The sequence below is a fragment of the Lissotriton helveticus genome, chromosome 7 (genome assembly GCF_964261635.1).
Source record: "Lissotriton helveticus chromosome 7, aLisHel1.1, whole genome shotgun sequence".
NCBI lineage: Eukaryota > Metazoa > Chordata > Amphibia > Caudata > Salamandridae > Lissotriton > Lissotriton helveticus.
Window position 1 is genome coordinate 820,143,036 of NC_136068.1, and position 19,037 is coordinate 820,162,072.

A 19,037-nucleotide genomic window follows, 5' to 3' on the forward strand; every position below is an offset into this window, starting at 1 on the left:
TTAACGTTTATTTCTTAGATTATACATTTTTCCCATAAATGTATTCTGCTACAAACAACTGTTGGACTGTGTTTTAAATTTAAAACTGAGCTCGCGCACCTTACCTGCCTCGTGCTGTGGTGAGGAGAGGCTAGGGAAGTGGAATTCTTCATGACGTTTTTTTTTCTCGAAGCTCACAATGCTGTCTATGGTTGTTTAGCTGCAGGGGTGTGCCGGGAGCTAGCCGGTACGCCGTGATGTACGTGCCGCCATTTTAAGGCTGCCAATTCTACTCTTCAATTTCAAGAGCGCCGTCGTGGGAGCAACTATTACACGTTTCCCTTGCCTGTTCATCTCATGAATCTGCAGCATGAAGATATCGGCAAGACAAACTTCAAATGTTTATCGTAGCACATGCCATTTTGAAATAACAACAGTGACTTATGTTTTTTTTTCGGTGGTGGCACATATATCTTCACGTTTCGCAAGGCTTATTGTTTCGCGCAAAATTGTTGTATGAGAAATTTTATTTTCACTTTGCTTAGTAATACTGCCATCTAGTGGTTGTTTTTCACATTTGCCCACGATGTCTAGATAACTATACAGTTAATTAGATTTTACATCTCAGCACATATGTTGAAATTTGTTTATTTTTGATGATTCATTTATCCTCTTACGCGAGGGGTGTTCACGGTTTGTGCTACTTATCTGTATCACATCCTTTTACCTCCACAGAGGGGTGGGTTTTTTTTTTAGATGAACTTTTTGTACGCTTACATGAGGGTTGACTCAAGGGTTTTGATTGCCCTTATCACTTGTTGCAGGCGTAATTCCTGCATGCGTAAGACACCTTGTGCTGCATTCACATGATGTTGTTTGCGTTTTTGTTTGAGCTTTGTGTACCCTTACATGAGGGTTGGCTCTACGCCAAGGTAATCTTTGGGATTCTTTTTATATCCAATTTTACAGTTTAAATTACAGTTTAAATTACGTTTTTACCCTTACGTGAGGGTGGTCATTTATACAGGTTGCAGGGGTGGGTCCCTGCGTGCGTAAGACACCTTGTGCCGCACGATAGATTGATGCAGGGTTATATTCCCTATGTGCCTCCCCACATGGAGAGCACTTTACATATTACGAAAGATTGATGCAGGGTTATATTCCCTACGTGCCTCCCCACATGGAGAGCACTTTACTTTTTTGGTGTCCCTTAGTGATTAGTTTGGGGCAGGACTTAGGGTTTTAGCCCCTTTGTTCACATTACTTGTCTTCCTACACGGGAGTACACATCACTTTGCATTGGTGTTCCTTATTTTTGTTTGGGGCAGGACATTAGGTTTTTAGTCCCTTTTGTTCACATGGTTTGATTCTCCTTACAGAAAACATAAACAGTTGTCCCTTGTTAATGGCGGGGGCAGGATTTTGTGTTTCAGTCCCATTATTCAACATTACATTTTCGTCTATATTTATTTTATGCATTTGAGAAGGGGATGGTTATATTGTATTCAGTAGCCATCTTTCCTTCCTGTCTTGGGTTCCTTTCCCTCTCGAGGTGCGGTGTTCCCGTCATCCCTGGGTCTGGGCTTTTGACTCTATTTTAAATTGTTCATTTTCTCTTCATGATGTTTTCTTCATTTTTGAGATGTGTACTATTTTTGTATATTGTACATTTATGCTTATAGTTAATTGCATGTTCTTTGTTATGCATTCACTCTTTCTTCTGTTTATTAGGGAAGAGGTATGTAGTATCTTCACATGGTGTTTCTTTCCTTGTGTTCTTCACTTAGCTGCTCAGCCTGTGTGTGTGTCCTCAGTATGGAATGTTGGTGCGTGGACCTTCACTATAATGCCTGGGTGACTGGATCAGGTGTGACAGTTGGTCAGAGAGGCTGAGCAGCTAGCAGGCTGCTCCTGGTGGGGCTGTGAGTTACCTGTAATTTACCACCTGTTAACCTACTTCTGAATAAACCTACTTGGTTTACATCATACCAGCGTAGCGTGGTTACTACAGAGCCCTTGTGACATTGCGCCTCTTCAAAATGTATCTTAGGTCTGGTTTAATACCTCCAGCCCCTATTCCCGTCTTCTTGCAACAAATACATCCTTAAATGTCCCATGTACAGCCGGGATTGACATTCCTATTACCCCTGCCCTCCAGTGACACTTTACCTGTAACAAGTGATGGCAGTGGATGTGGAGGTGGATGTGGTGGTGGACATGGTGGTGGTGGAAATGGTGGTGGTGGGGAAGGATGTGGTGGTGGTGGACGTGGACGTGGTGGTGGACATGGTGGTGGTGGATGTGGTAGTGGTGGACGTTGTGGTGGTGGATGTGGTGATGGATGTGGACGTAGTGGTGGACATGGTGGTGGTGGATGTGGTGGAGGTGGACGTGGTGCTGGACGTTGTGGTGGTGGATGTGGTGGTGGATGTGGACGTAGTGGTGGACATGGTGGTGGTGGATGTGGTGGTGGACGTAGTGGTGGTAGATGTAGTGGTGGTGGCCACAATGGAAATTTTGGTGGTGGTGGACGTGGTGGTGGATGTGGTGGACGTAGTGGTGGATGTGGTGGTGGAAGTGGTGGTGGACATGGTGGTGGTGGTGGATGGCGTTGTGGTGGTGGACATGGTGGTGGTGGTGGACATGGTTGTGGTGGTGGACGTGGTGGTGGTGGACGTGGTGGTAGACATAGTGGAGGTGGTGGTGGTGGATGTGGTGGTGGACGTGGTGAAAGTGGTGAAAGTGATAGTGGTGGACATGGTGGATGTGGTGGTGGTGGTGCTGGTGGTGGACATAGTGGTGGACGTGGATGTGGTGGTGGAGGTGGATGTGGTGGTGATGTATGTGGTACTGATGGTGGAGGTGGTGGTGGTGGTGGACATGCTGGTGGACTTTGTGGTGGTGGATTTGGTGGTGGTGGATGTGGTGGTGGAGTTGGACATGGTCCTGGAGGTGGACGTGGTGCTGGACATAGTTGTGGTGGATGTGGTGGTGGTGGATGAGGTGGACATGGTGGTGGTGGACGTGGTGGTGAACATGGATGTGGTGATGGACATGGTGGATGTGGTGGTGGATGTGGTGGATGTGCTGGCAGTGGACATGCTGCTGGTGAATATGGTGGTGGTGGACATGGTGGTGATGGAAGTGATGGTGGTGGACGTGGTGGTGGTGGACATGGTGGTGGACGTGCTGGTGGTGGTGGACATGGTAGTGGACCTGGTGGCGGTGGTGGACGTGGAGGATGTGGTGGTGGTGGTGGACATGGTGGTAGAAGTGGACATGGTGGTGGTGGAAGTGGTGGTGGGTGACCTGGTGATGGTGGACAACATGGTGGTGGTTGTGGTGGATGTGGTGGAGTTGGACGTGGTGGTAGTGGATGTGTTGGTGGAAGTGGTGGTGGATGTGGTGGTGAATACCGTGGTGGTGGACGTGCTGGTGGTGGATGTTGGGGGTTGTAGACATGGTGGTGGTGGACGTGGTGGTGGTGGATGTGTTGGTGGTAAACATTGTGGTGGTGGATGTGCTGATTGTGGTGGTAGATGTGGTGGTGGTGAACGTGGTGGTGGTGGTGGACATGGTGGTTCTGGACGTGGTGATGGGGGACATTGTGGATATGGTGGACATGATGGACGTAGTGGTGGATGTGGTGGTGGTAGATATAGTGGTGATAGATGTAGTGATGGTGGAAGTGGTAGTGGACGTAGTGGTGGTAGACGTGATGGTGGTGGACATGGTGGTGTATGTGGACACGGTGGTGGACGTGGTGGTGATTGACGTGGTGGTGGTGGACACGGTGGTGGTAGACATGATAGTGGTGGATGTGGTGGTGGACTTGGTAGTGGATGTGGATGTGGTGGTGGACATGGTGGTGGTGGACGTGGTGGAGGTAGATGTGGTGGTGGCTGACTTGGTGGTGGATGTACTGGTGGTGAATGTGGTGGTGGTGGATGTGGTAGTGGACATGGAAGTGGACCTGGTGGCAGTGGTGGACGTGGTGGTGGTGGGTATTTTGGTGGTGGTGGACATGGTGATGGTGGAAGTGGTGGGGCGGACGTGGTGGTGGACGTGGCAGATGTGGTGGTGGTGGACATGGTGGTGGATGTGGTGGTGGACGCCGTGGTGGTTGAAGTGGTGGTGGATGACCTGGTGGTGGTGGACAATGTGGTGGTGGTGATTGTAGTGGATGTGGTGGTGGTGGACGTGGTAGTGGTGGATGTGGTAGTAGAAGTGGTGGTGGATGTGGTGGTGGATGATGTGGTGGTGGACGTGCTGGTGGTGGATGTTGGGGGTTGTGGACGTGGTGGTGGTAGACGTGGTGGTGGTGGACAGGGTGGACATGGTGGTGGTGGATGTCCTGTTGGTGGTTGTGGACGTGGTGGTGGTGAACGTGGTGATGGTGGATGTGGTGGATATGGTGGACATGATGGACGTAGTGGTGGATGTGGTGGTGGTAGATATAGTGGTGATAGATGTAGTGGTGGTGGACGTGATGGTAGTAGACATGATCATGGTGGACATGGTGGTGGTGATGGTGGACTTGGTAGTGGACCTGGTGGACATGGTGGTGGTGGAAATGTTGGTGGTTTGTGGTGGACATGGTGGTGGATGTGGTGGAAGTGGTGGTGAAAGTGATGGTGGTGGTGGACATGGTAGTGGTGGACGTGGTGGTGGATGTGGTGGTGATAGACGATGTGGTGGTGGTGGATGACATGGTGGTGGTGAACATGGTGGTGGTGGATGTGGTGGTGGACATGGTGGTAGTGGACATGGTGGCAGTGGACATTGCGGTGGAGGTGGTAGTGGATGTGGTAGTGGACGTGGTGGTGGTGGATGTGGTGGATGTGGTGGTGGATGTGATGGTGGACATGTTGGTGGTGGATGTGGTGGTGGATGTGGTGGTGGATGTGGTGGAGGTGGTGGTGGTGTATGTGGTTGTGGTGGATGTGGTGGTGGACATGCTGGTGCTGGTGGACATGGTGGTGGTAGATGTGGTGTTGATGGATGTGTGGACATGGTGGTGGCAGACGTGGTGGTGGTGGATGTGGTGGTGGTTGACGTGGTGGTGGATGTTCTGGTGGTGGATGTGGTGGTGGACATGGTAGTGGACCTGGTGGCGGTGGTGGACATGGTGGTGGTGGACGTGGTGGTGGTGGACATGGTGGTGGTGGATGTGGTGTGGACATGGACGTGGTGGTGAACATGGTGGTGGTGGATGGACATGGTGGACATTGTGGTGGTGGACATTGTGGTGGACGTGGTGTATGTGGTGGTGGTAGTGAAGGTGGTGGACATGCTGGTGGTGGTGGTGGACATGGTGGTGGATGTGGATGTGGTGGTGGAAATGGATGTGGTGGGGATGTGGTGGTGGTTGACGTGGTGGTGGTGGACATGGTGGATGTGGATGTGTTGGTGGTGAACATGGTGGTGGTGGATGTGCTGGTCGTGGTGGTGGACGTGGTGGTGGTAAACGTGGTGGTGGTGGTGGACATGGTGGTGATGGATGTGGTGATGGTGGACGTGGTGGATATGGTGGACATGATGGACGTAGTGGTGGATGTGGTGGTGATAGATGTAGTGGTGGTGGACATGGTGGTGGTGGACGTGTTGGTAGTGGATGTGGTGGTGGTGGACATGGTGGTGGTGGACATGATGGTGGTGATGGTGGATATGGTGGACTTGATAGTGGACCTGGTGGACATGGTGGTGGTGGAAATTTTGGTGGTGGCGGTGGTGGGCATGGTGGTGGATGTGGTGGACGTAGTGGTGGATGTGGTGGAAGTGGTGGTGAAAGTGATGGTGGTGGTGGACATGATAGTGGTGGATGTGGTGGTGGTGGACGACATGGTGGTGGTGGATGACATGGTAGTGGTGTACGTGGTGGTGGACATGGTGGTGGTGGACATGGTGGCAGTGGACATTGTGGTGGAGGTGGTGGTGGATGTGGTAGTGGACGTTTTGGTGGTGGATGTGGTGGTGGTGGACATGGTGGTGGTGGACGTGGTGGTGGATTTGGTGGTGGTGGACGTGGTAGTGGACATGGTGGTGGTGGACATGGTGGTAGAGGAGGTGGTTGTGGACATGGTGGTGGTGGATGTGGTGGATGTGCTGGTGGTGGACGTGGTGGTGGATGTGGTGGTGGACATGGTAGTGTACATGGTGGTGGTGGAGGTGGTGGTGGATGTGGTGGTGGATGTGATGGTCGATGTGGTGGTGGACATGGTGGTGATGGTGGATGTGGTGTTGGTATATGTGGTTGTGGTGGACCTGGTGGTGCTGATAGTGGATGTGGTGGTGTATGTGGTGGTGGTGGAAGTGGTGGTGGAAATGGTGGTGATCAAGGTGGACATGGTGGTGGTGGAGGTAAACATGGTGGGGGATTTGGTGGTGGTGGACATGCTGGTGATGGACATGGTGGTGGCGGATGTGTTGGTGGTGGACGACATGGTGGTGGTGGATGACATGGTGGTGGTGTACGTGGTGGTGGACATGGTGGTGGTAGACATGGTGGCAGTGGACATTGTGGTGGAGGTGGTGGTGGATGTGGTAGTGGACGTGGTGGTGGTGGATGTGGTGGTGGTGGATGTGGTGGTGGACGTGTTTGTGGTGGATGTGGTGGTGGTGATGGTGGTGGTGTATGTGGCTGTGGTGGATGTGGTGGTGGACATGCTGGTGGTGGTGGACATGGTGGTGGTGGTGGTTGAAGTGGTGGTGGTGGTGATGGATGTGGTGGACATGGTGGTGGAGGTGGATGTGGTGGTGGACATGGTGGTGGTGGACATGATGGTGGTGGATGTGGTGGACATGGTGGTGGTGGATGTGGTGGTGGACATGGACATGGTGATGGACATGGTGGTGGATGGAGAAGGTGGACATTGTGGTGGACGTGGTATATGTGGTGGTGGTGGTTAAGGTGGTGGACATGCTGGTGGTGGTGGATGTGGTGGTGGAGGATGTGGTGGTGGTAGACATGGTGGTGGATGTGGACGTGGTGGTGGACGTGGACATGGTAATGGATGTGGTGGTGATTGACATGGTGGTAGTGGACATGGTGGTGGTGAGTGTGGTGACCTTTGGGATCTTATAAGTGTTTAGTTATCCAGCACAATATCCTTGGTGCAACAACATCAAGTGTTGCATTGCTAAACATTTATAAGGTCCCAAAAGCGAGACCTATTGGCTATGCCAATGCTTGTTTTAAGTTAGTGGCTCGTGCAGGTATGCCACTGTGAGGTAGAGATGCTGCGAGTGCTTTTATAGGAGCCTGTAGTATCTTCACATGGTGTTTCTTTCCTTGTGTTCTTCACTTTAGCTGCTCAGCCTGTGTGTGTGTCCTCAGTATGGAATGTTGGTGCGTGGACCTTCACTATAATGCTTGGGTGACTGGATCAGATGTGACAGTTGGTCAGAGAGGCTGAGCAGCTAGCAGGCTGCTCCTGGTGGGGCTGTGAGTTACCTGTAATTTACCACCTGTTAACCTACTTCTGAATAAACCTACTTGGTTTACATCATACCAGCGTAGCGTGGTTACTACATAAATTATGGCGACGAATTGGAGACCTTCCCACGCAAGAAGCCTGAAAGAAGTGGAAATGCATCCCTCAACATGTTGGAAAGAAGTAACCACAGAGACCAGACGTTTGGTACAGCCAACAGAAACAAGACAAAAGAAACAGGAGCAACAAGATGAAAATAAGAAACTCAGATAACTCAAGGTAAGGAGCCACAAAGGGAACATAAACAGCACGCAAAGAAGCCCCACCAGTGTCCATCAGACCGGACAGCCCCTGCCCAAGCGTGCTGTGTGTGGTTCACCTGGGACATATGGACATCAATTGCGTATTCAACAGAAATAAGCGTAATTTCTTTACTTGTTTTTGGCTCTTGTAAATCTAATGAAACCTGCGCAAGGACATTTTTTAGGAGAGATTCTGCGCCAGCTAAAGCGTGTTGTACAATGTTTAGAGAGGCCAATGATCCTGCGCAGAGTGAAGTTACAAGTGCTTTGGTCCTCTTCATTTACCTCAGTGATGCTGCGCTGATTGAACTTTCAACTGTTGTAAGTTTCCAAGCTTGGCTGCTCATGGTGATGTGCCTACATAACTTTTTCATGTGTCACCAGCGCTTTCTACATGAACACTTAACTTTACTGTTGGTCCTGCACAATATTGGACAGTATGCTGTGGTCGTTTTCCATGTGGAGAGTTGACACCATGAGGAGTTTTGGCATTTTATGTGGTATTATTGACATGGACGTGTCTGGAGACACATAGCAGTCATGCCTTGCATGTCCTTGGAGGACAGAAATGGTGTAACATTGTTGGCTAATGACCCTCTGACTCTAAAATGTGTCCGTTCGTTTGTATTTAATTACGGACTATTTACTGCCATGAGGTTCATCTATTTGACCTCTGTGTTACGAAGGAAATCACCTTTGCTTACATAAGAACAGTGTTACCGTTTTGGAGGCAGTCTGTCAAGGTAGCAAAAAAAATCAACAGATGTGAAAGCTTTATTATGCTGTCTTTATCTCATTTCACTCGATTTTTGAAATAAGCTTTATTAACGTTTATTTCTTAGATTATAAATTTTTCCCATAAATGTATTCTGCTACAAACAACTGTTGGACTGTGTTTTAAATTTAAAACTGAGCTCGCGCACCTTACCTGCCTCGTGCTGTGGTGAGGAGAGGCTGGGGAAGTGGAATTCTTCATGACGTTTTTTTTTCTCGAAGCTCACAATGCTGTCTATGGTTGTTTAGCTGCAGGGTTGTGCCGGGAGCCAGCCGGTACGCCGTGATGTACGTGCCGCCATTTTAAGGCTGCCAATTCTACTCTTCAATTTCAAGAGCGCCGTCGTGGGAGCAACTATTACACGTTTCCCTTGCCTGTTCATCTCATGAATCTGCAGCATGAAGATATCGGCAAGACAAACTTCAAATGTTTATCGTAGCACATGCCATTTTGAAATAACAACAGTGACTTATGTTTTTTTTTTCGGTGGTGGCACATATATCTTCACGTTTCGCAAGGGTTATTGTTTCGCGTAAAATTGTTGTATGAGAAATTTTATTTTCACTGTGCTTAGTAATACTGCCATCTAGTGGTTGTTTTTCACATTTGCCCATGATGTCTAGATAACTATACAGTTAATTAGATTTTACATCTCAGCACATATGTTGAAATTTGTTTATTTTTGATGATTCATTTATCCTCTTACGCGAGGGGTGTTCACGGTTTCTGCTACTTATCTGTATCACATCCTTTTACCTCCACAGAGGGGTGGTTTTTTTTTTTAGATGAACTTTTTGTACGCTTACATGAGGGTTGACTCAAGGGTTTTGATTGCCCTTATCACTTGTTGCAGGTGTAATTCCTGCATGCGTAAGACACCTTGTGCTGCATTCACATGATGTTGTTTGGGTTTTTGTTTGAGCTTTGTGTACCCTTACATGAGGGTTGGCTCTACGCCAACGTAATCTTTGGGATTCTTTTTATATCCAATTTTACAGTTTAAATTACAGTTTACATTACGTTTTTACCCTTACGTGAGGGTGGTCATTTATACAGGTTGCAGGGGTGGGTCCCTGCGTGCATAAGACACCTTGTGCCGCACGATAGATTGATGCAGGGTTATATTCCCTATGTGCCTCCCCACATGGAGAGCACTTTACATATTACGAAAGATTGATGCAGGGTTATATTCCCTACGTGCCTCCTCACATGGAGAGCACTTTACTTTTTTGGTGTCCCTTAGTGATTAGTTTGGGGCAGGACTTAGGGTTTTAGCCCCTTTGTTCACATTACTTGTCTTCCTACACGGGAGTACACATCACTTTGCATTGGTGTTCCTTATTTTTGTTTGGGGCAGGACATTAGGTTTTTAGTCCCTTTTGTTCACATGGTTTGATTCTCCTTACAGAAAACATAAACAGTTGTCCCTTGTTAATGGCGGGGGCAGGATTTTGTGTTTCAGTCCCATTATTCAACATTACATTTTCATCTATATTTATTTTATGCATTTGAGAAGGGGATGGTTATATTGTATTCAGTAGCCATCTTTCCTTCCTGTCTTGGGTTCCTTTCCCTCTCGAGGTGCGGTGTTCCCGTCATCCCTGGGTCTGGGCTTTTGACTCTATTTTAAATTGTTCATTTTCTCTTCATGATGTTTTCTTCATTTTTGAGATGTGTACTATTTTTGTATATTGTACATTTATGCTTATAGTTAATTGCATGTTCTTTGTTATGCATTCACTCTTTCTTCTGTTTATTAGGGAAGAGGTATGTAGTATCTTCACATGGTGTTTCTTTCCTTGTGTTCTTCACTTAGCTGCTCAGCCTGTGTGTGTGTCCTCAGTATGGAATGTTGGTGCGTGGACCTTCACTATAATGCCTGGGTGACTGGATCAGGTGTGACAGTTGGTCAGAGAGGCTGAGCAGCTAGCAGGCTGCTCCTGGTGGGGCTGTGAGTTACCTGTAATTTACCACCTGTTAACCTACTTCTGAATAAACCTACTTGGTTTACATCATACCAGCGTAGCGTGGTTACTACAGAGCCCTTGTGACATTGCGCCTCTTCAAAATGTATCTTAGGTCTGGTTTAATACCTCCAGCCCCTATTCCCGTCTTCTTGCAACAAATACATCCTTAAATGTCCCATGTACAGCCGGGATTGACATTCCTATTACCCCTGCCCTCCAGTGACACTTTACCTGTAACAAGTGATGGCAGTGGATGTGGAGGTGGATGTGGTGGTGGACATGGTGGTGGTGGAAATGGTGGTGGTGGGGAAGGATGTGGTGGTGGTGGACGTGGACGTGGTGGTGGACATGGTGGTGGTGGACGTGGTGGTGGTGGAGGTTGTGGTGGTGGATGTGGTGATGGATGTGGACGTAGTGGTGGACATGGTGGTGGTGGATGTGGTGGAGGTGGACGTGGTGCTGGACGTGGTGCTGGACGTTGTGGTGGTGGATGTGGTGGTGGATGTGGACGTAGTGGTGGACATGGTGGTGGTGGATGTGGTGGTGGACGTAGTGGTGGTAGATGTAGTGGTGGTGGCCACAATGGAAATTTTGGTGGTGGTGGATGTGGTGGTGGATGTGGTGGACGTAGTGGTGGATGTGGTGGTGGAAGTGGTGGTGGACATGGTGGTGGTGGTGGATGGCGTTGTGGTGGTGGACATGGTGGTGGTGGTGGACATGGTTGTGGTGGTGGACGTGGTGGTGGTGGACGTGGTGGTGGACATAGTGGAGGTGGTGGTGGTGGATGTGGTGGTGGACGTGGTGAAAGTGGTGAAAGTGATAGTGGTGGACATGGTGGATGTGGTGGTGGTGGTGCTGGTGGTGGACATAGTGGTGGACGTGGATGTGGTAGTGGTGGTGGAGGTGGATGTGGTGGAGGTGGATTTGGTGGTGATGTATGTGGTACTGATGGTGGAGGTGGTGGTGGTGGTGGACATGCTGGTGGACTTTGTGGTGGTGGATTTGGTGGTGGTGGATGTGGTGGTGGAGTTGACCATTGGTCCTGGAGGTGGACGTGGTGCTGGACATAGTTGTGGTGGATGTGGTGGTGGTGGATGAGGTGGACATGGTGGTGGTGGACGTGGTGGTGAACATGGATGTGGTGATGGACATGGTGGTGGTGGATGGAAGTGGTGGTGGTGGACATGGTGGTGGCAGACATGATGGAAGTGGTGGTGGTGGACGTGGTGGTGGTGGACATGGTGGCGGTGATGGTGGACATGGTGGATGTGGTAGTGGACCTGGTGGACGTGGTGGTAGTGGACATTTTGGTGGTGGTGGATGTGGTGGATGTAGCGGTGGATGTGGTGGTGGTGTAAGTGGTGGGGGAAGTGATGGTGGTGGTGGACATGGTAGTGGCAGACATGGTGGTGGTAGGCGACATGGTGGTGGTGGTGGACGTGGTGGTGGATGTGGTTGACATGGTGGTGGTGGATGTGCTGGTGGATGTGGTGATGGACGTGGTGGTGGTGGATGTGGTAGTGGATGTGGTGGTGGTGGTGGACGTGGTGGTGGTGGTGGTGGTGGATGTGGTGGTGGTGGATGTGGTGGTGGACATGGACGTGGTGATGGACATGGTGGTGGTGGATGGACAAGGTGGACATTGTGGTGGACGTGGTATATGTGGTGGTGGTGGTTAAGGTGGTGGACATGCTGGTGGTGGTGGATGTGGTGGTGGAGGATGTGGTGGTGGTGGACATGGTGGTGGATGTGGACGTGGTGGTGGACGTGGACATGGTAATGGATGTGGTGGTGATTGACATGGTGGTAGTGGACACGGTGGTGGTGAGTGTGGTGACCTTTGGGATCTTATAAGTGTTTAGTTATCCAGCACAATATCCTTGGTGCAACAACATCAAGTGTTGCATTGCTAAACATTTATAAGGTCCCAAAAGCGAGACCTATTGGCTATGCCAATGCTTGTTTTAAGTTAGTGGCTCGTGCAGGTATGCCACTGTGAGGTAGAGATGCCTCGAGTGCTTTTATAGGAGCCCTTGTGACATTGCGCCTCTTCAAAATGTATCTTAGTTCTGGTTTAATACCTCTAGCCCCTATTCCCATCTTCTTGCAACAAATGCATCCTTAAATGTCCCATGTACAGCCGGGATTGACATTCATGGCGGTGGACGTGGAGGTGGATGTGGCGGTGGACATGGTGGTGGTGGAAATGGTGGTGGTGGGGAAGGATGTGGTGGTGGTGGACGTGGACGTGGTGGTGGACATGGTGGTGGTGGACGTGGTGGTGGTAGACATGGTGGTGGTGGATGTGGTGGAGGTGGACGTGATGGTGGACGTGGTGCTGGACGTTGTGGTGGTGGATGTGTTGGTGGATGTGGACGTAGTGGTGGACATGGTGGTGGTGAGTGTGGTGGTGGTGGATGTAGTGGTGGTAGATGTAGTGGTGGTGGCCACAGTGGAAATTTTGGTGGTGGTGGATGTGGTGGACGTAGTGGTGGATGTAGTGGTGAGAGTGGTGGTGGACATGGTGGTGGTGGCGGATGGCATTGTGGTGGTGGACATGGTGGTGGTGGTGGACATGGTTGTGGTGGTGGACGTGGTGGTGGTGGACGTGGTAGTGGACATAGTGGAGGTGGTGGTGGTGGATGTGCTGGTGGACGTGGTGAAAGTGGTGAAAGTGGTAGTGGTGGACATGGTGGATGTGGTGGTGGTGGTGCTGGTGGTGGACATAGTGGTGGACGTGGATGTGGTGGTGGAGGTGGATGTGGTGATGATGTATGTGGTGCTGATGGTGGAGGTGGTGGTGGACATGCTGGTGGACTTTGTGGTGGTGGATTTGGTGGTGGTGGATGTGGTGGTGGACATGGACGTGGTGATGGACATGGTGGTGGTGGATGGACAAGGTGGACATTGTGGTGGACGTGGTATATGTGGTGGTAGTGGTTAAGGTGGTGGACATGCTGGTGGTGGTGGATGTGGTGGTGGAGGATGTGGTGGTGGTGGACATGGTGGTGGATGTGGATGTGGTGGTGGACGTGGACATGGTAATGGATGTGGTGGTGATTGACATGGTGGTAGTGGACACGGTGGTGGTGAGTGTGGTGACCTTTGGGATCTTATAAGTGTTTAGTTATCCAGCACAATATCCTTGGTGCAACAACATCAAGTGTTGCATTGCTAAACATTTATAAGGTCCCAAAAGCGAGACCTATTGGCTATGCCAATGCTTGTTTTAAGTTAGTGGCTCGTGCAGGTATGCCACTGTGAGGTAGAGATGCTGCGAGTGCTTTTATAGGAGCCCTTGTGACATTGCGCCTCTTCAAAATGTATCTTAGGTCTGGTTTAATACCTCTAGCCCCTATTCCCGTCTTCTTGCAACAAATGCATCCTTAAATGTCCCATGTACAGCCGGGATTGACATTCATGGCGGTGGACGTGGAGGTGGATGTGGCGGTGGACATGGTGGTGGTGGAAATGGTGGTGGTGGGGAAGGATGTGGTGGTGGTGGACGTGGACGTGGTGGTGGACATGGTGGTGGTGGACGTTGTGGTGGTAGATGTGGTGGTGGATGTGGACGTAGTGGTAGACATGGTGGTGGTGGATGTGGTGGAGTTGGACGTGGTGGTGGACGTGGTGCTGGACGTTGTGGTGGTGGATGTGGTGGTGGATGTGGATGTAGTGGTGGACATGGTGGTGGTGAGTGTGGTGGTGGTGGATGTAGTGGTGGTAGGTGTAGTGGTGGTGGCCACAGTGGAAATTTTGGTGGTGGTGGACGTGGTGGTGGATGTGGTGGACGTAGTGGTGGATGTGGTGGTGGAAGTGGTGGTGGACATGGTGGTGGTGGTGGATGGCGTTGTGGTGGTGGACATGGTGGTGGTGGTGGACATGGTTGTGGTGGTGGACGTGGTGGTGGTGGACGTGGTAGTGGACATAGTGGAGGTGGTGGATGTGGTGGTGGACGTGGTGAAAGTGGTGAAAGTGGTAGTGGTGGACATGGTGGATGTGGTGGTGGTGGTGCTGGTGGTGGACATAGTGGTGGACGTGGATGTGGTGGTGGTGGATGTGGTGGTGGAGGTGGTGGAGGTGGATGTGGTGGTGATGTATGTGGTGCTGATGGTGGAGGTGGTGGTGGTGGTGGACATGCTGGTGGACTTTGTGGTGGTGGATTTGGTGGTGGTGGATGTGGTGGTGGAGTTGGACATGGTCTTGGAGGTGGACGTGGTGCTGGACATAGTTGTGGTGGATGTGGTGGTGGTGGATGAGGTGGACATGGTGGTGGTGGACGTGGTGGTGAACATGGATGTGGTGATGGACATGGTGGTGGTGGATGGAAGTGGTGGTGGTGGACATGGTGGTGGCTGACATGGTGGTGGACGTGGTGGTGGTGGACATGGTGGGGGTGATGGTGGACATGGTGGATGTGGTAGTGGACCTGGTGGATGTGGTGATAGTGGACATTTTGGTGGTGGTGGATGTGGTGGATGTAGCGGTGGATGTGGTGGTGGTGTAAGTGGTGGTGTAAGTGATGGTGGTGGTGGACATGGTAGTGGCAGACATGGTGGTGGTAGGCGACATGGTGGATGTGGTTGACATGGTAGTGGTGGATGTGCTGGTGGATGTGGTGATGGACGTGTGGTGGTGGATGTGGTAGTGGATGTGGTGGTGGTGGTGGACGTGGTGGTGGTGGACGTGGTGATGGTGGATGTGGTGGTGGTAGATGTGGTGGTGGTGGATGTGGCGGACATGGTGGTGGTGGATGTGGTGGTGGACATGGACGTGGTGATGGACATGGTGGTGGTGGATGGACAAGGTGGACATTGTGGTGGACGCGGTATATGTGGTGGTGGTGGTTAAGGTGGTGGACATGGTGGTGGATGTGGACGCGGTGGTGGACGTGGACTTGGTAATGGATGTGGTGGTGATTGACATGGTGGTAGTGGACACGGTGGTGGTGACCTTTGGGATCTTATAAGTGTTTAGTTATCCAGCACAATATCCTTGGTGCAACAACATCAAGTGTTGCATTGCTAAACATTTATAAGGTCCCAAAACCGAGACCTATTGGCTATGCCAATGCTTGTTTTAAGTTAGTGGCTCGTGCAGGTATGCCACTGTGAGGTAGAGATGTTGCGAGGGCTTTTATAGGAGCCCTTGTGACATTGCGCCTCTTCAAAATGTATCTTAGGTCTGGTTTAATACCTCTAGCCCCTATTCCCGTCTTCTTGCAACAAATGCATCCTTAAATGTCCCATGTACAGCCGGGATTGACCTTCCTATTACCCCTGCCCTCCAGTGACACTTTACCTGTAACAAGTGATGGCGGTGGAGGTGGATGTGGTGGTGGACATGGTGGTGGTGGAAATGGTGGTGGTGGGGAAGGATGTGGTGGTGGTGGACGTGGTGGTGGACATGGTGGTGGTGGATGTGGTGGAGGTGGACGTGGTGGTGGACATGGTGCTGGACGTTGTGGTGGTGGATGTGGATGTAGTAGTGGACATGGTGGTGGTGGATGTGGTAGAGGTGGACGTGGTGGTGGACGTGGTGCTGGACGTTGTGGTGGTTGATGTGGTGGTGGTGGATGTGGACATAGTGGTGGACATGGTGGTGGTGGATGTGGTGGAGGTGGACGTGGTGGTGGACGTGGTGCTGGACTTTGTGGTGGTGGATGTGGTGGTGGATGTGGACGTAGTGGTGGACATGGTGGTGGTGGATGTGGTGGTGGTGGACGTAGTGGTGGTAGATGTAGTGGTGGTGGCCACAGTGGAAATTTTGGTGGTGGTGGATGTGGTGGTGGATGTGGTGGACGTAGTGGTGGATGTGGTGGTGGAAGTGGTGGTGGACATGGTGGTAGTGGTGGATGGTGTTGTGGTGGTGGACATGGTGCTGGTGGTGGACATGGTTGTAGTGGTGAATGTGGTGGTGGTGGACGTGGTGGTGGACATAGTGGAGGTGGTGGTGGAGGATGTGGTGGTGGACGTGGTGAAAGTGGTGGTGGTGGACATGGTGGATGTGGTGGTGGTGGTGCTGGTGGTGGACATAGTGGTGGATGTGGATGTGGTGGTGGTGGATGTGGTTGTGGAGGTGGATATGGTGGTGATGTATGTGGTGCTGATGGTGGAGGTGGTGGACATGCTGGTGGACTTTGTGGTGGTGGATTTGGTGCTGGTGGATGTGGTGGAGGAGTTGGACATGGTCTTGGAGGTGGACGTGGTGCTGGACATAGTTGTGGTGGATGTGGTGGTGGTGGATGTGGTGGACATGGTGGTGGTGGACCTGGTCGTTAACATGAATGTGGTGATGGACATAGTGGTGGTGGATGGAAGTGGTGGTGGTGGACATGGTGGTGGTGGATGTGGTGGTGGACATGGTGGTGGTGGACATGGTGGTGATGGTGGACATGGTGGATGTGGTAGTGGACCTGGTGGAGGTGGTGGTAGTGGACATTTTGGTGGTGGTGGATGTGGTGGATGTAGCGGTGGATGTGGTGGTGGTGTAAGTGGTGGGGGAAGTGATGGTAGTGGCAGACATGGTGGTGGTAGGCGACATGGTGGTGGTGGTGGACGTGGTGGTGGATGTGGTTGACATAGTGGTGGTGGATGTGCTGGTGGAAGTGGTGATGGATGTGGAGGTGGTGGATGTGGTAGTGGATGTGGTGGTGGTGGTGGACGTGGTGGTGGTGGTGGACGTGGTGATGGTGGTGGACGTGGTGGTGGTGGATGTGGTGGTGGTAGATGTGGTGGTGGTGGACATGGTTGTGGACGTGGTGGTGGTGATGGAGGTGGTGGTGAATGTGGTAGTGGTGGACGTGGTGGTGGACATGGTGGTGGATGTGGTGGTGGTGGACATGGTGGTGGTGGACGTGGTGATGGATGATGTGGTGGTGGTAGACGATGTGGTGGTGGTGGAAGTGGTGGCGGGCATGGCGGTGTTGGAAATGGTGGTGGGGTGGACATGCTAGAGGTGGATGTGGTGGTTGTGGACATGGTGGTGGTGGAAGTGGGGGTGGTGGACATGGTTATGGTGGACATGGTTATGGTGGACATGATGGCTGTGGTGGTGGTGGATGTGGTGGTGGTTGACGTGGTGGTGGACATGGTAGTGGACCTGGTGGTGGTGGTGGACATGGTGGTGGTGGCCTTTTGGTGATGGTGGACTTGGTGGTGGTGCTGGACGTGGTGGTGGTGGATGTGGAGGATGTGGTGGTGGACATGGTGGTGGAAGTGGACGTGGTGGTGGAAGTGGTGGTGGGTGACAAGGTAATGGTGGACAACATGGTGGTGGTTGTGGTGGATGTGGTGGAGGTGAACGTGGTGGTAGTGGATGTGTTGGTGGATGTGGTGGTGAATAACGTGGTGGTGGACGTGCTGGTGGTGGATGTTGGGGGTTGTGGACGTGGTGGTGGTGGATGTGTTGGTGGTGAACATTGTGGTGGTGGATGTGCTGATTGTGGTGGTAGATGTGGTGGTGGTGAACGTGGTGGTGGTGGTGCTGAACGTGGTGATGGTGGACATTGTGGATATGGTGGACGTGATGGACGTAGTGGTGGATGTGTTGGTGGTAGATATAGTGGTGATAGATGTAGTGATGGTGGAAGTGGTGGTAGGCGTAGTGGTGGTGGACGTGATGGTGGTGGACGTGATAATGGTGGATGTGGTGGTGGACTTGGTAGTGGATGTGGACGTGGTGGTGGACATAGTGGTGGTGGACATGGTGGTGGTGGTGGATGTGGTGGTGGTAGATGTGGTGGTGGCTGACTTGGTGGTGGATGTACTGGTGGTGGATGTGGTGGTGGTGGATGTGGTGGTGGACATGGTAGTGGACCTGGTGGCAGTGGTAGACGTGGTGGTGGTGGTGGGCATTTTGGTGGTGGTGAACATGGTGGTGGTGGTGGTGGTGGACGTGGTGGTGGATGTGGCGGATGTGGTGGTGGTGGACATGGTGGTGGATGTGGTGGTGGACACTGTGGTGGTTGAAGTGGTGGTGGATGACCTGGTGGTGGTGGACAACGTGGTGGTGGTGATTGTAGTGGATGTGGTGGTGGTGGACGTGGTAGTGGTAGATGTGGTGGTAGAAGTGGTGGTGGATGTGGTGGTGGATGATGTGGTGGTGGACGTGCTGGTGGTGGATGTTGGGGGTTGTGGACGTGGTGGTGGTAGACGTGGTGGTGGTGGACATGGTGGACATGGTGGACATGGTGGTGGTGGATGTGTTGGTGGTGAACATGGTGGTGGTGGATGTCCTGTTGGTGGTGGTGGACATGGTGGTGGTGAACGTGGTGATGGTGGACGTGGGGGATATGGTGGACATGATGGACGTAGTGGTGGATGTGGTGGTGGTAGATATAGTGGTGATAGATGTAGTGGTGGTGGACTTGATGGTCGTAGACATGGTGGTGGTGGACATGGTGGTGGTGATGGTGGACTTGGTAGTGGACCTGGTGGACATGGTGGTGGTGGAAATTTTGGTGGTTTGTGGTGGACATGGTGGTGGATGTGGTGGAAGTGGTGGTGAAAGTGATGGTGGTGGTGGACATGGTAGTGGTGGATGGGGTGGTGGTGGATGTGGTGGTGATGGACGATGTGGT

At 51.7% G+C, this 19,037-nt stretch overlaps 2 protein-coding genes across 17 annotated transcripts in view; both read right to left on the bottom strand.

The window, feature by feature from the left end:
- The window catches only part of PKD2L2 (polycystin 2 like 2, transient receptor potential cation channel), a 2,146,539-nt gene that overhangs the window by 1,076,300 nt on the left and 1,051,202 nt on the right, over positions 1–19,037 (bottom strand). The window lies entirely within an intron of this gene.
- Positions 1–19,037, bottom strand: part of LOC144769238 (uncharacterized) — a 195,835-nt gene that overhangs the window by 35,864 nt on the left and 140,934 nt on the right. Inside the window, exon 1 of one of the 5 annotated variants that reach the window (XR_013598685.1) lies at positions 105–339. The exons of 2 other annotated variants lie outside the window; for them this stretch is intronic. The gene's annotated coding sequence lies outside the window, so the exon portion shown is untranslated. Of the gene's footprint in view, positions 1–104; positions 340–8,637; positions 8,881–19,037 lie in introns of those variants that run through there. 2 more of the 5 variants (XR_013598684.1, XR_013598683.1) reach the window with 2 other exon arrangements.